This window comes from Neovison vison, chromosome 4 (assembly GCF_020171115.1).
Source record: "Neovison vison isolate M4711 chromosome 4, ASM_NN_V1, whole genome shotgun sequence".
In the NCBI taxonomy this organism is placed as follows: domain Eukaryota; kingdom Metazoa; phylum Chordata; class Mammalia; order Carnivora; family Mustelidae; genus Neogale; species Neogale vison.
In genome coordinates this window covers 218,141,019-218,155,984 of record NC_058094.1, presented here as the reverse complement: position 1 = coordinate 218,155,984, position 14,966 = coordinate 218,141,019, and the positions used below count along the sequence as shown (strand labels likewise).

The window sequence follows — 14,966 nt, the reverse complement described above, 5'->3', positions numbered from 1 at the left end:
CTCTCTGTCAAATAGATAAAATCTTAAAAAAAAAAAAAAGAAGAAGAAGAAGAAGTTCGTGTTTAACCTAGACAGGTGGAAGGAAGGAAAAAGATATAATAGATAATGTGAATAGACTTTGCAAAGAACTGGAGTTAGAGATATATATGGTACTTTTGTTTAAGGAACAGGATTATCATGTTTATAGTTGAGTGACTTGTATGAAATAAAATTTGGCTATACTAGGCAGGATTGCATTGTGGAGAATAGTTATAGACTGAAAAAAATTTTATAAATTTTTAAAAACATTTATAAGAGAGAGGAGAGAGAGCTTGCACAAGGTTGGGTGGTGGCGGGACACAGAGAGAGGGGGAGAAACAGGATCCCCGCTGAGCAGGAAGCCCAACAGAACTTGGAGCTTGATCCCAGGACCCTGAGATTATGACCAGAGCTGAAGGCAGTCACTTAACCGACTGAGCCACCCAGGCACTTTTAGACTGAAAAAAATTTAGCTTTGTATTATGTGTAGTGAGATGAAATTGGAGGTCTAAAATAAATGATGAGGGACACCTGCATGGCTCAGTTGGTTTAGCATCTGCTTTCATCTGCTTTCAGCTCAGGTCATGATCCCAGGGTCCTGGGATTGAGCCCCGCATCAGGCTCCCTGCTTAGTGGAGAGCCTGCTTCTCCCTGTGCCTGCTGCTCCCCCTGCTTGTGCTCTGTCAAATAAATAAATAAAATCTTTTTTAAAAATTAAATTATGAAACCAGTGTTTAAGGGTGATTGAATTGGTAAGGGTTATAGGATAAATAGATTCAATATGGGATAAGGTCAAGCCACCAAAAATGTTTATGGAAAAACTTAGCAGTAAAACGTACTGTGTCACTGTTGAAGCTTGGGTTCTTTGATGGTGAATACTGAGATGCTGTTTGCAGTGCATGGTTTTTCGTAGGAATCAATGCCTGTGAAGGAAGAGGCAAGTTACAGGACTGGGCACAGGATGAAATTGCATTGTGATACGGGCCTCATCAATCTTTTGCCTATTAGTGTGGAGCTGTGGACTTAGGATTGCCTGTCAAAAGGACGTGAACCAAATGGCTGAGCCTCCTAGCTTGGATGTGGGTTGCAGTTAAGGTGGGCTGTGGAGGAGATGACATTTGGAAGCTGTCTGCTGACTGTCTTCATAGCTGGACAGTAATGCCTTCCATAAAGGTGGAGCTTGGTCATGCATCTCTTTGTCTTCTGCAGACAGTGGGTCTGCGTGTGGGCAGTTCTTCCCCAGGGGGCAGTTTTGAAATACTTGGAGGTGTTTTGGTTGTTCCCAGTATGGGGGAAGAGGGTGGCATTAGCCTTTAATGAGCACGGACCAGGGAAGTCAGCTCTCTGAGTGTTAAGGACAGTCTGCACATTTAAGAATTGTTTGAATAACCACAGGACTTAGAGTTATTTTTTGGAATTTTTTGGTGAAAAAAGTGGCAATAATGATCTGATCTTAGAAACGAACTTTGTTTTAGGTATGAGGCATTGTTTTAATATACACAAAAAGTTGCAAGCATTTAATTATCACATAAATTTTAGGAATATTAAAATTTTTGATCAGAACTTTATCAGAAGTTCTTTATCACGTCAGAAAATCACATAATCGGTGGCAGTACCACTTGCACACTATTGGGTGACTCAAATACTTTCCCTCTCAGTCTGCAGTTGGAACCACTACAGTTGTAGTGATTCTCTGTATAGATATAAGCATCAGATACCCTCATTATATTTATTTTAATAATAGCATGCACATTTTGAAGTATCATTTTATTACTAATTTATTTCTTTCATATGATTAAAAATATAATTAAGGTGTTACTGACTTTTAAAATTTCACTTGGGTAGGCCATCTCTATTTAATTTTAGGATGGTATGGGGGTGTTACAAAATAGTTGTCATAAAAAAGGGGAAATTGATTTCTGTTTTCAGTAATGGTGGATTGCATTATTTCAGATCAACCCTTTTGATGAAGACAACTAAAAATCTTGGAAACAATCTTTTAAAAAATTTTAAAGGAATTAAAGAGCTGAAGAGGGAGTAGACAGCTGCAAGGCTACATTCTAGGAAAAAGGCAGGAACCTGGGGAAATAAGTAAAGGATGAAGTAGCTTTTGTCTAAGGGCAGGTGCCAATCTATTTAGATTTGGGCTTTGGTTTTGGTATGCTTAATAGGTTATAGAGGATAGAAGTCAGGGCCTAGAGTCCATCCAAAGGGAAAGTCAAAAAGGAGAGGAACTCTCTTTTAAGATGCTATCCCAAGGACTCCATTATTTGGTAAGGGTGAAATGGAACTAAACTGTCTACCCACTCCCGTATCTAGGGGACTGTATATTTGGAGCAGGGGAAGAAAAAGGAAATTAAGAAAAATAAATCCTTCAAGCTGTGACCACAGTTTTAGCTCTCACACTGATTAACAGCTTAGGTTTGTCTTGCCTGGGTGGTCAGGGACCCTCAAACCTTTTTATCATAATTCCTGGTTTCAAACTGTAGTACTCACAAGGACTGTCAGAAGGAAAGCAAATTTGGAAAGATTCTGAACGGGATTGCCACCAATAATTTTTCAAGGGCAGTAATTAGTGCACTGTCACAAGTCACCAAGCATAGTAAAACACACACACAAGTTAAAATTAACATGATATATGTGTATAGAATTCCTCAAGTAATATAATTTAAGGTTTCTGTAGTTTTTTAATGGAGATGTAATTGACATATAAATGTGTAGTTTGCTTTATGTTCATATACCTCAAAATAAGTTTTTAAAAAGAAAAATATAATAACATGCATGGAAATACCACTGTGAATAAGAAACAGATCAAAAAAACCCCTCAAATATCAGATGGATTTAAAACAATTGCTACTTGTTATGTTGAAAGAATAAAAGACAAATTTGAAGGCAAGCAGAGAACAAGAGACTATAACAAGTTCCTTAGTAAACTTGAGAAAACCAAATACAAAGTGCAGAAATGAAACTATGCCAAATATACCGAAGGGAAAGCTTGAGCAGATTATTTCTAACTGAAGAAGAATTAGTTACCTGGAAGATAAGACAGGAAAAACTTTCCTGACTGTACTGCTAAGAGTCAAAACAATGGAAAATATTGAAGAGAGATTGCATGATAAGATAGAGTGAGATCTAACATATTTAAGTTTCATAAAGAGAGGAAAGAGAGAATGATGCAAAGGTAATATTTGAAGAGTTATTTCTGGCTGAAAATTTTCTAGTTCTGATGAGAAACCAGTTGATAGGAAGCTCAATGAATTTCTGATAGTATAAATAAAAAGAAATCTGCACCCAGACAAATCAGTGAAATGGCATAAACCCCGATACAAAGAGAAAAATCTTAAAAGCAGCCAGAGGAAAAAAAGATTTCTTTCAAAGGAGCAGTTATGCAGAGATAGCTAACTTCTCAACAGAAGGGTATGTCTTGGGGTGCCTGGGTGGCTCAGTGGGTTAAAGCCTCTGCCTTTGGCTCAGGTCATGATCCCAGGGGCCTGGGATTGAGCCACGCATTGGGCTCTCTGCTCAGTGGGGAGCCTGCTTCCTCCCCTCTCTCTCTCTCTCTCTCTCTGCCTGTCTCTCTGCCTACTTATGATCTGTCAAATAAATAAATAAAAGCTTAAAAAAAAAAAAAGAAAGGTATGCCTTTTTTTTTTTCCAGAATAATTGCCAATGTATACTTATAAATTCTGTACTTAGTGAAACTATCCCTTAAGGATGAGGTAAAAGTTTATTTTAACGAACTCCATCAGCCCTTTCTAAGGGAAATTATGAGGGATGTGCTTTAGGCAGAAAGATTCCAGATAAAAAGTCTGAGGTTTTGAGGTGAAATGAAGTGTAATGAGCCTATTGAGGTGAATTAAAGAAGACCTGAAGGGGCAAAATATCATGTACATGGATTGATAGACTCAATATTGTACAGATCTTATTCTCCAAATGGATTTGTATATATTTTTTTAAATCTTTTTTTTTTTTTTTAAGATTTTATATATTTATTTAAGAGAGAGAGATAGACCATGAGAGGAGAGAGGTCAGTGGGAGAAGCAGACTTCCTGCCGAGCAGAGATCCTGATGTGGGACTCCATCCCGGGACTCCAGGTCATGACCTGAGCTGTAGGCAGTCGCTTAACCAACTGAGCTACCCAGGAGCCCCATGGATTTATATATTTAATATAATTCCAGTCAAGGCATTGAGTTATTTTTTTCGTTGGTTGGTTCATTTGTTTTTTTGTTTTTGTTTTTGTTGTTTTTCGGGTGGAACTTAAAAAGCTGATTCTTTCTAAAATTCTCTGGAAAATCAATAAAGAGTCAAAGTAGCTAAGACATTCTCAAAGAGGACAGTTTGGGGAGACTTACTTTACCAGTTATTGGGAGTTATTACAAAGTATAGTAATTAAGACACTGTTGTGAGTAGTCTAGTCTAGTGATGGATGGATGGACCAGTGGAACAAAACAGAAGAAAATCTGTAATTATAGTTTACTTGATGAATGACAAATTTTGGTTATTTAATATATGACAGATACATGTTGGTTAGTGAGAAAAGAATGCCCTTTTCAATAAAGGGTACTGGAAAATTAATTTGGACTTTAACTTCAAAATGATAAAAAATTCTTGTTACATTAAATGCCTGAATGTGAAATGCAAAAATACAGAGATTTTATTTTAGGAGATAGTATGAGAACATGTTTTTATTTAGAGGGATTTTTTTTTTTTTTAAGATTTTAGTTTAGTTTGAAGATTTTATTTGTTTTAGAGAGAATGCACAAGCAAATGTGATTTGAGTGGGGGGCGGGAGGTGGGAAGGGAAGGGGGAGAGGGAGAATCTCAAGGGGACTCCCATTTGTGTGTGAAGCCTGAATTGCGTGTGAAGTCCACCTTAGGGCTGCAGCTCATAACCTTGAGATGGTGACCTTAGCTGAAATCAAGTGTTAGCCACCCAACCAACTGAACTACTGAGGCCTTAAGATTTTATTTTTAAAGATTTTTTTTTTTTTAATTTGACAAAGAGAGAGACAGTGAGAGAGGGGAACACAAGCAGAGGGAGTGGGAGAGGGAGAAGGCAGGCTTCCTGCCGAGCAGGGAGCCCGATGTGGGTCTTGATCCCAGTACTCTGGGATCATGACCTGAGCCAAAGGCAGAAGCTTAACGACTGAGCCTCCCAGGCGCTCCTTTAGTAACCTCTGCATTCAGCATGGGGCTCAGCCCTACAACCCTGAGATCAAGAATCACATGCTCCAGGGGCGCCTGGGTGGCTCAGTGGGTTAAGCCGCTGCCTTCGGCTCAGGTCATGATCTCGGGGTCCTGGGATCGAGTCCCGCATCGGGCTCTCTGCTCAGCAGGGAGCCTGCTTCCTCCTCTCTCTCTCTCTGCCTGCCTCTCTGCCTACTTGTGATCTCTCTCTGTCAAATAAATAAATAAAATCTTAAAAAAAAAAAAGAATCACATGCTCCATTGACTAAGCCTGCTAGGTGCCCCTATTTAGAGAGCTTTTAGAGTTTTATTAGAGGGGCACCTGGGTGGCTCAGTGGGTTAAAGCCTCTGCCTTCAGCTCAGGTCATGATCCCAGGGTCCTGGGATCGAGCTCCGCCTGGGGCTCTCTGCTTAGCAAGGAGCCTGCTTCCTCCTCTCTCTCTGCCTGCCTCTCTGCCTACTTGTGGTCTCTGTCTGTCAAATAAATAAATAAAATCTTAAAAAAAAATAGAGTTTTTATTAGAAAGTGAAATTTAACATTTTTTATTAATTTAAGATGGTATAAATTCTGAGATTCACCATTATTTTGTATTTCTAAAATAAAATGTTGCCAGTTAACCATGATATGCTATTGATTGGGAACAATAAATGTTCCCAATTTTCACTTTCATAGTACTTTAACATCTTGCAAGTGAGGAAATACAGGGCATTTCCTGAACTCCCTTCCATCAAATGTGAATGCAGCTTAGGTTCTCTTCACTGGATGAATTCCCACAATGGAAGGCAAAGAGGACAGGGAAACTTTTTGCTGCTGCTTCGGGTGGTTAGCAAAGTTGTGAGATTTAAATGAATAGAAGCAGTTGTGGTATCTAGACTGAGATTCCAGTGTTTAATACCAGCTTCATGGATATGTAGAGGCAGTAATGGCAGTAGCTTTTAGACCCCTGGCTTGCAATGTATCTTTTATCTCCTCGCTCCAGTGGCTATTCCTGATTCTTAATCCTACCTTCCTTCCTTTTTTTTTTTTTTTTTTAAATGTCCTTCTGTATTTTGAATGACAACCATCTTAGTCTTTGTATTAAATGCCATTCTGGTTGAAATATCTAATATATAGCTTTTTCTTTTCTGCATTGGGTCCTGATTAATAATTAAAAACAAACTTAAAAAACCAGGTTTAGTGATTAAAACAGATGAATTAATAGGTTTATAATGATTAATAAATTTTTATTGGCTCAAGGAATCTTTTAACATTTAATTTTGATTTTTTAAAACTATATTTTTAACCATTTATAAGTGGTACAGTTCAGTGGCATTAAGTATATTCAAAATATTAACCATCACTATCTATATCCTCAGTTTTTTCATCGTCCCCAGCAAAAACTCCACCAATTAAAAAAAAAATTCCACCACTTAAAAAATAATTCTTTTTTCCCTCCCCAGCCCCTTAAACCCTCTTCTATTTACTGTCTTTATGGATTTGCCCATTCTGAGTACCTCATGTAAGTGAAATCATACAGTATTTGTCATTCTGTATCTTATTTCACCTAGTGAAATGTTTGCAAGGTCCACCATGTTATGATATATATCAAAATAACTGCCAAACTGTTTTCCCACAAGTATTCCATTATATCCCACCACCCGTCATCAAATTCCAGTTTCTCCACATCCTCTGCAGCACTTGATATTTTCCTTTTCCTTTCCTTTCCCTGGATTATAGTTATTCTCATGAGCGTGAATTGGAATCTCATTGTGAATTTTGTATTAACGTTATTCTAGTGGAAGTTCCTCAAAAACTAAAAGTAGAATAACCATATGACCCACAATTCCACTTCCAAGTATAAATACCCATAAGAATAAAAAACAGACTTGAATAGATACTTGCATACTGATGTTCATTGCAGCATTGTTTACAATAGAGAAAAGGTGGAAACAGTCCAAGTGTTTGAATAGATAAAATGTAGTATTAGTCATAAAAAGGAAGGAAGTTCTGGGGCACCTGGCTGGCTTAATCAGTGGGGCATGTGACTCTTGTTCTCAGGGTTGTAGGTTTGAGCCCCACATTGGGCTTGGAGCCTACTTAAAATAAAAATAAAATAAAAAAAGAAAAATTCTATTACATGACATAACATGGGGAAACCTTGAAAACATTGTGGTGGAGTGCTTGGGTGGTTCAGTCATTAGGCAGCTGCCTTCGCCTCCGGTCATGATCTCAGGGTCCTGGGATCGAGTTCCTCATTGGGCTCCCTGCTCCCTGGGAAGCCTGCTTCTTCCCCCCACCCCCCGCCACTGCCCCTGGTTGTGTTCCCTCTCTTGCTGTGTCTCTCTCAGCATAAATAAGTAAATAAATAAATAAATAAAATCTTAAAAAAAAAAAAAAATTATGTTGAGTGAAATAAGCCAGACACAAAAGGGCAACTATTGTGTAATTACACTTACATAAAATATATGTAGAATAGGCAAATTCATAGAGATAGAAAATAGAATAAAGGTTACCAGGGGCTGGGAGGAGGGGGAGTGGGAGTAATTCCTTAACATGAGAAAGGTCAGAATTTACTGTTGAAAGAACCTAGTCTTACCTCTGACACAGTACAAAATTTCTTCTGTAGCATTCCTGACAAATCATGAAGTATTAAATTGAATTTCCTTAATAAGGTAGTTAGTTCTTTTGTCAAATATCTCTATCATTATTAGGGGCGCCTGGGTGGCTCAGTTGGTTGAGCAACTGTCTTTGGCTCAGGTCGTGATCCTGGAGTCCTGGGAAAGAGTTTCTCGTCTGGCTCCCTGCTCAGCAGGGAGTCTGCTTCTCCCTCTGACCTCTCCCCTCTCATGTTCTCTCTCTCTTATAAATAAGTAAAATCTTAAAAAAAAAAAATCTGTATTATTATTATCATCATCATCAAAGATTTTATTTGAGAGAGAGCGCAAGCGATAGAGAATGAGCTGGATGGAGAGGCAGAGGCAGAGGGAGAAGCATACTCCCTGCTGAGCAGGGAGTTCCATGCGGGGCTCCATCCCAGAGCACCCTGGGATCATGATCTGAGCAGAAAGCAGACACTTAACTAATGAGCCCCCCAGGTGCCCTGAAATATCTCATAATGTGAAGCTAAAATATATTTTCTTAAACTTCTGTCTCTGGGTTCTAACATCATCCTAGTTTAGTCCTTTGGGACAGCACAAGACAATCTGTCTCTTCCTTTTGTCTCATATCCTTACCCTCTCACTATTTGACATGCGCACACATACCCCCTTTAGATGTTTCTTTGACACTGGTTACTTGCTGTTTGCCTTCAGATGTATCCAGATCATCCTATACGAAATCAAAACTACCTTCCCTGACTCTGATACCCCTGTGAGCTTTTGTTTTTTCTTTCTGGTCGCTGACTGCCTGTCTTAGGCATTCAGACCTTACTTCTTGAAAGTCAGTCTTCCATTTCTTACTGGAGAACTGAATCTGTTCTTTCATAGGCTACTATGCATCCTTAACAATCAGGCTACCCTCTGAGCTAGTGTGTCCATCCTGCATTTCCAGTGGTTTCCTGAGTATTTTACTTTAATGCCTCACTGACATCACAAAGACACGTCCTAAACTGAATTAGTTATCTTTCCCTTTAAATTACTTCTTCCCCTCTTGTAATAATATTTTCCACTTATCATAATTTATACTTGAAACCCCAGAGCATCTTTCATTTCTCCTACCTCCTTACTTTTCCTGTGCGTAGCTCTCATGATTGGGATTCTTGGTCCTATAGTTAGCACATCCCTTCCTGCATATAAGATTATAGCTAGAAAGTACCATCAATGAACCGCAAAAATGGGTCTTCACCAGACACTAAAACTGCTGGCACTTTCATCGTGGACATCCCAGTCTCCAGAACTATGACAAACTCTTTTGTTTGTAAGCTAACCCAGTTCATGGTATTATTTTTATAGCCGCCTGAATGAATGAAGACTGCTGCTTTTCTTACTGAGGCTTATGAGACTCTAGCCTCCAGGTGATTAAGGGCTATCACTACAGTATTCCTGATGCCTATTACGTGATGGGACAACTAACATTAGGCTTTTATAAAAATACATGTCAAAAGGGTGATTTACTTTTAGAATTGGATGCTTATGCATAGTATTGTGCCCAACACATAGAAGCTATTCAATAAATGGTAGTCCTTTTTCTTATCAGACAGTTTGTACTTTATATTCATTGAGAATATTTATTCATTTGCTTAAAGTTTAAAAATAAATATTGAGCTCCTTTGTGCTGGTTGTGTGGTAGGTGCTGTGATACAGAAATGATCATCTCTGTCCTCAGGGAGGTTACAATCTAGTGGTAGGAGCAAATAAATCAAGAATTAAGGACACTGTGCTATGTTTAAAGTGTGCCCCAGGTACAGAGAAATCACAGAAGAGGAGTACATAATTCAGAATGGGTTTAAGTGTTGGAGGACAGAAAGATTTCCTAGGAAAGGAGATACTTAAAGTGAACTTTAAATATTTAAGATACACATGCCTTTATAAAAAAGGGTAATTACACTTTATTTAGACACATACAGGAAGATCTAAATAAATGAAGGTACGTACTGTATACTAAGAATGAGTTAGAAGAGTTAGTATGGTAAAAAAATGTCAGTTTTTTGCAAATTGATCAGTAGATGTATTGAAATCCAAATGTCTGTAGGCTTTTCTGTGGAACTAAAAAGAGGCAAGAATTGGGGCGCCTGGGTGGCCCAGTGGGTTAAAGCCTCTGCCTTCGGCTCAGGTCATGATCTCAGGGTCCTGGGATCGAGCCCTGCATCAGGCTCTCTGCTCAGGAGGGAGCCTGGTTCCTCCTCTCTCTCTGCCTGCCTCTCTGCCTACTTGTGATCTCTGTCTGTCAAATAAATAAATAAAATTTTTTAAAAAGAGGCAAGAATTGACAAATTATTATTAAAGAACAGTAAGATAAGACTTCCTTAATCTATTATTTCAGTCAACAAATTTGAATGCTTGCTACATATGAGGCACTGCTGGGTCCTGGTTATTACCTTAGTGAACATGAGATGGATATGACTCTTACCCAAAGATCCATTTCTAGTGATAACTAAGATTTTTAATATACCACTTTGTAAAATATCACATGAGTGCCAGGACTACCAACAAACATCACTTTAATTTTATTATTTGATTTTTATATTTAAAAATTTTCCTGATTATGGGGTGCCTGGGTGGCTCAGTCAGTCCAGCTCTCGATCTCAGGGTTGTGAGTTCAAGCCCCACATGGGGCTCCACACTGGGCGTGGAACCTACTTAAAAAATTCCCACTTGTTTTTTCTTTATATTTTCTTTTATTATTTTTAATTTCTTTTAACAGTATGAAACTTAGAAGTGGGCAGGTTTTACTTTAAATAGATCCTTAAGAATGTCAATTGGATTACAGCCTTGTTAGAAAGGGAGGGAGAATCTGCTTTTGAATGATGTCTTGAGTAATTATGTGATCTTGAGGAGTGCATGAGGGAGGGGTGACTTTGAGGGTCCCACAAGCCTGGGTTGTGAGTCCTAGCCCGTGTGTCAGGTGTCTGAGGAGCCTACAAGAAGAAAAGGGAAGATGAATAACAAAATGACAGGTGAGCCAAAATAGACAGAGCTTTCTAATGAATTTTATATGCCAATGTTGAGGTTTATGCGTGAATATTAGCTGGTGAATTAGTTGGGAAAGGATATACTTGTTTGGAACACTTGCTTACTGTGTTAAATGAAGTTCAACTCCCTCTTACTATGCACAAAAATCAATTCCTGGTAGATTGAAGGTTAAATACAAAAAGACGAACTCAGAAAGCTTTTTAAAATCTTTTATTTTTGAAAAAATATTTATTCCAAAGAGATACAGAGAAGGAGTGGCAGAGGAAGAGGGAGACAAGTAGACTCCCCACTGAGCAGGGAGCCCAATGGGGCTTGATCCCAGGACTCTGAGATCATGACCTGAGCTGTAACCAGGAGTTGAACATTAACTGAACTGACTGAGTCCAGGTGCCCCCAGAAAGCTTTTTTTTTTTTTTTTCTCCTGTAAAGGAGGATACATTTATGAGCTCAAAGCAGGGAAGGATTTCTTAAGACTGAATACACCAGGGGCACCTGGGTGGCTCAGTTGGTTGAACATCCAACTCTTGGTTTCAAATCAGGTCATGATCCTGGGGTCCTGGGGTTGGGCTCTGTGCTCCATGGGGAGTCTGCTGGAGATTCTTTCTCTCCTTCTCCCTCTGCTCCCCATCCCCACACTCTCTTTCTCAAATAAATCTTAAAAAAAAAAAATCCTGAAAACCATAAAAATAAATAAATTTGACAACATTGAAAATAGAAACATATTTATCCAGACCCCCCCTAAGAAAAGACCAAGGTACAGAACAGAAGGTATTTGTAATATACTGGTATTAATTACCTATGGCTATGTAATAAGTTATCCCAAAATTTGGGATCTGAAAACAATAAACATTTATCCTACAGTTTCTGTGGGTCAGGAATCTGAGAGCAGCTAAGCTGGGTGGTTCTAGTTCATGGTCTCAAGAGGCTGAAGGCAAGGTGTCAGTCAGCGAGGTCCTGAGTTTTCTCAAGGCTGGACTGAGGGAGAATCTCCTGTGCCTCCTCATGTGGTTGTGGCAGGGGCTTAAGAAGATCCACATCCAAATTCACTCATATGGTCCTCTTCACAGGGTCACCTCACTGAGTAGCAGCTGAGTGTTTCCAGAGTGAAAGATCCAAAAGAGAATGAGAGAGACTTCCCAGCATAGAGGCCACAAATAACTTAATCTTAACGAATGGACAACTGGTATGAACTATATACCTAAGGAAGTATGAATCACTAAGACAAAGACATAACACCGAATAGAAAAAAGGGCAAAAAACTGGAGCAGGCATTTAAATAAAAAATAATAATAATAAATAAAATTAATTAAACAACTAATAAGCATATACTCATTGATCTCATCAACAGGAGAACAGAAATTAAAACCATGGGAGAACATTTTATACAGATTAAATGAGCAGAAATGAAGCAGTTGAACAGTATCAAGCACTGGTGAGGATATGGAGCAGTGGAGCTCTTCCACTGCTGGTGGGAGTATAAATTAGAAGAACCACTTTGGAAAATAATAGGGCGTTCTACAACCAGCAGTACCACTCCTGGGTATTTAACCTAGACCGGTGGTTGTCAAACTTGAGTGTGCATCAGAATTCCCTGGAGGGATTGTTAAAACAGGCTGCTGGGCCCCGCCCCCAGAGTTTCAGATTCAGTAGGCTTGGGGTGGAGCCTGATAATTCCCAGGTGATGCTGTGCTACTCTTACAGGAATCATAATTTGAGAACCATCTATTGCCCTAGAGAAAATCTGGATATATGGACCAGGAGTCATGTGGATATAACTCTTCATAGCAGCATTATTCATTTTAACTCCAAAATACATAGAAAGAAATCCAAATGTCTATTAGCAGTGGATTATGTAGGTAAATCATAGTCTATTCACTTATGGAATAAAAATTTGGTTCATCGCTTCTTGGCCTTTTGGCTAAGATCAAGTGTAGTATCTGTTCTTACTAGTTTAATAAAAACTTAGTTCAAATGGACCAGGAAAAACCAGTTCCTTCACCAATGTGTATGATCCCACAAACGTAATACTAGTCAAACAGTAGAAGTCACAAAAAATTAAATGCAACATGATTCTATTTATAAAAAGTTCAGCAACATGGGATTAACTATATTGTTCAGGAATGCAAATATAGGTACAGAATTATAAGGAAAATCAAGAGAATAATTATCATGAAAGTGAAGAGTAATAGTGTTTACCCCAGGAATGGCAAACAGTGGATGCAATTGAGAGGGGACACATGGGAAGCCTTTAAGGTACTGGCAGTGCTGTTTCTTAACTTTACAGTCATTCTTTAAACTTCAGATATGTTTATCAACTCTATTCTACATAATTATATAACAAAATTTGTGATTTTGATTTAAATATGTTTTATAGATGAAGAAACTGACACTTGGGAGTTGAGTACTTTGTCCAAGATTACAGAGCTAATAAGTATCAGAGCTGAAATTCTGTTTTGTTTTTTTTTTTTAAAGATTTTATTTATTTATTTGACAGAGAGAAATCACAAGTAGATGGAGAGGCAGGCAGAGAGAGAGAAGCAGGCTTCCTGCTGAGCAGAGAGCCCGATGCGGGCCTCGATCCCAGGACCCTGAGATCATGACCTGAGCCGAAGGCAGCGGCTTAACCCACTGAGCCACCCAGGCGCCCTGAAATTCTGTTTTTAAAGCTTGTGTTCTACACTATTATGCTATACCATATATTTTCACAAGAACCATGAGAATTAGATATTATAATTCTCATTTGGTAGAGGAAGTAGTAGGTTTAGAAAAGTTAGGCAGGTTGGCCAGGGGTACATTGCTTATGTGGAAGATCTGGGATTTGGACCCAGACACTGTGATTACAGAGGCCATGCTTTGTAATACCTCCCCACTTACTGTTGTATTATGTACCATTATTCTTCTTGGGAGTTTATTAATTAGCAGCTCATGTAGTTCTCTTTTATACTTTGGCTCTCTTTTATACTTTATACTTATACTTTTATACTTTTTATACTTTGGCACCTTGGTTTTCAATCTGGATTATTATCTTGAATCAATTTAATATCCTGGGTTGTGCTTGTCCTAAAAAAATAAAACATTTCTTTTTCTTTCAGATTTTATTTATTTATTTATTTATTTGAGAGAGCATGTGCATGAGCAGAAGGGAGAGGAAGAAGCAGACTCCCTGCCAAGCAGGAAGTTTGATGTGGGACTCGATTCTAGGACCCTGGGCTCATGACCCGAGCCGAAGGCAGATGCTTAACTGACTGAACCACCCAGGCGGCTGAGGATAAAACATTTCTTTACCAGATTCTTTTAGCCAGGAATTTAAATTAGAATCTTGATGAACTCTACTTATGTTAATGTACTGAAACCTCTTTATTAGCTTTCATTGTTTGAATCTTCAGACTTTAAAAAATTTTTGTATTATCAGTAAAATTCATTACCCCCACTACATCTATGTCAGTCTTATAAATCATCTGTGTTCTGTACAAAAATAAATTTTTAAAAGCTAAGTTAAAAATGAAGGGAATTTTGATGGTTTTGTTTATCTCTGGCTCATAGCTCAGGCCATTACATCATTATGGCAAGGTTCATCATTAATGATAGTGGATACAAATATGTATTTTGAATAATCTGGAAAATTTTTAAAAACTGGCTAGTTTCTTATCAGATCCAGTTAGGTCAGGATTTCTCAAACTGGGCACTGCTGACATTTGGCCTGGATAATTCTTGGCTTGGGGAGCTGTCCTTCATATTATAGGATGTTAAGCAATATCCCTGGTCTCTACCTACTAGGTGCCAATAGTATCTTTCCCTCAATTCTAACAATCAGAATATCTTCATACACTGCCAAGAGTCACCCTAGTGAGAACCACTGGATCAGATCATTGTTTTAATCTTGTATGTGGCTGCCAAAAAGCTTGTACTAGGAGGACTCAACATGGCAGCTTTGCCTTTTCCTCTAGCAGCAGTAGTGTTAGGTTCAGTAGGAGGACACAGTTCCTTTCAAGCCTCATATCTATTTCATAAGGTTTACTTTAGTTAAAACTAGATAATAACCATCTACTTAACTCAGTATTTAAGCTGTAGCATGTCACAGTAAGACAAATGTGCAAAGAAGAATGAGAACACCACCACCATCAAGCGCTCTGCTATGTGGAATGCTGGG

At 38.5% G+C, this 14,966-nt stretch overlaps 1 protein-coding gene and 1 pseudogene across 2 annotated transcripts in view; both read left to right on the top strand.

The window, feature by feature from the left end:
• The window catches only part of BRAF (B-Raf proto-oncogene, serine/threonine kinase), a 179,541-nt gene that overhangs the window by 17,428 nt on the left and 147,147 nt on the right, over positions 1-14,966 (top strand). The window lies entirely within an intron of this gene.
• LOC122905587 lies at positions 12,715-12,808 on the top strand (annotated as a pseudogene).